The sequence below is a fragment of the Mandrillus leucophaeus genome, unplaced genomic scaffold (assembly GCF_000951045.1).
Source record: "Mandrillus leucophaeus isolate KB7577 unplaced genomic scaffold, Mleu.le_1.0 Scaffold79, whole genome shotgun sequence".
Taxonomy (NCBI): Eukaryota; Metazoa; Chordata; class Mammalia; order Primates; family Cercopithecidae; genus Mandrillus; species Mandrillus leucophaeus.
The window spans coordinates 3,410,892-3,413,056 of record NW_012108585.1 but is presented as its reverse complement, the minus strand read 5'-3'; the positions used below and the strand labels follow the sequence as shown (position 1 = coordinate 3,413,056).

The 2,165-nt window shown below is 57.0% G+C and overlaps 1 protein-coding gene across 3 annotated transcripts in view; it reads right to left on the bottom strand.

Moving 5' to 3' along the window:
- Positions 1 to 2,165, bottom strand: part of TEAD4 (TEA domain family member 4) — a 100,220-nt gene that overhangs the window by 54,068 nt on the left and 43,987 nt on the right. The window lies entirely within an intron of this gene.

Here is a 2,165-nt window from a genome sequence, read left to right as displayed (position 1 = left end):
CCATCTCAAAAAAAAGAAAAAGAAAAAGAAAAAATAAGCAACCATCAGAGCAAGAAGTGGTCAGAGCAGGGATGGTCTGGAGGGCCGACCCAGAAGTAAGGGAGACTTCTTCTGGGGAAGGTGAGCAAAGCAACAGTGGTGGGGGTGGCACCAGTGTTGGGTGCGGAAGAGAAATGAACGGAAACCCATGAGAGTGGGCAGCTGGTCTGGGGCTATCCTGTTGGAAGCCAGGCAGAGGCCTCGTTGTCACTGACTTCAGCCATTTAGAGACCCACTCAGGGTTCTCTATCCTGCCCCAAGACCACTGTTTTGAGCTAGGGTTCCCAGAGGACTTTCCAGTGGGAACAGAAGCCTGATCTGGGCCTTCCAACAGCCATTCAGTTTTCATTCTTGCTTCATTTTTCTTTCTTTCTTTTTTTTTTTTTTTGAGATAGGGTCTCACTCTGGCACCCAAGCAGGAGTGCAACAGTGCAATCACGGCACACTGCAGCCTTGACATCTTGGCCTCAAGCGATCTTTCTGCCTCAGCCTCCCCCCTAGCTGGGACTACAGGCTAGCACCACCACACCCGGCTAATTTTTTTTAATTTTTACTAGAGGTGGTGTCTCGCTTTGTTGCCCAGGCTGTTTTCAAACTGCTGGCCTCAAGTGATCCTCCCACCTTGGCCTCCCAAAGTGCTGGAATCACAGGCTTGAGTGAGCCACCATGCCTGGCCCCTGCTTCATTTTTCCAGATGCCCCCTCTTCCATCCAAAAGTCATCGTGGCCCCATGCCACCTGCTCGGTCCTTCCCACGTGGTGCTGAACAGTTTCTGTTGTGTTCTGCAACCCCAGTCACGCACGAAGATCAAGCCATTTCTAGTGACCCTCTGCCGGGCTGGGGGGCCTTTCCTAGGGGAGTGGTCTCCGGCACTCTGCCTCTCCTAGGAGCTCTCCAGGCTGCGTTGCAGGGCCGGTATCTGTGAGTTCACATTCCCCGCACCCCAGATGACGGGCTGGGACCAGACCTGCCCAGCCCACACCAGGCACACAGAAGGCCCGGCATGTGTCTGCCGCACGAATGAGTGAGTGACTGAGGGAAAGAGGGGATGACTGAGCATCCTTCAGTCAAAGTGCGCAGCCTGGTGCTCAGGCACCTGCTGGGGTACAGCTTGTGGGGTGCTCCCCGTCTGCTCTGGGGGGACGTTCTACCCTACCCAGACTCGCCCTTTCCAAACTCTCCAAGATTCCCACTCCCACAGCTGCTCACCGCCAGGGGCCCCACCCTCCACACCCCCTCACAGGCTTCTCCTCAGGGCCCCCATCCCTGGGAGCCCAGGAAGGAAGAAAGCAGTGTCCACGTGACGAAGCCCCAAGTGGCCATCCCCCTCCGCGGCCTGGCAGGAACCCCAAGGTTTCCGTGTCGGCCCCTTGCCTCAGCCTCAGGTACGGGGCCGAACCTGACGGGCTCCTTACCGTACATCTTGCCCTCGTCCGACAGGATAATTTTACGGCGGCCACAGGGCGGGTAGATGGCCAGGGCCTCCTGGAAACTCTGCTCAATGTCCGGGCTCCACACGCCCTCTGCATCATTGTCGATGGGCTTGTCCAGCGCCTGACTGCCCCCAGAGACGTTGCTCCCCTCAGGGGAGTTGGGAGAGCTCCACTCGTTGGAGGTAATGGTGCCGGCCTTGCCCTCCAAGGCTCTGCTTGGAGGGGCGCCCGTTGGACCTGTGGGGACAGGAACCGCAGCCCCGGTGAGAAGTGGACGAACTGTGTGGGTCATAGGATGAGGGCACTCCAGGGAGTGCCAGAGCCCAAATCAGTTGCTCAGGAAGCAAAGCGTCAAGTGACAGGTCTGTGAGAATCAGGCCTGGGGACTTGAACAGGTCATTTCTCCTCTGGAGAGCTCGTCTTCCCATCTGTCGAATGAGCACAATGACCTAGGCACTCCCTGACATCAAGGTTCTAGGAACCCAGACAAGGGCTGAGAAGTAGGAGACAAGGACGCAGTGCCAGGGATGCACTGACATTAAATCAACACCGGGCAAAAAGCATGCAAAATACTGGGGACTATTGGTGGGAATGCAAAATTGTGCAGGCCAGGCGCTGGGGGTCACGCCTGTAATCCCAGCACTCTGAGAGGCTGGGACAGGTGGATCACTTGAGGTCAGGAGCTCAAGACCA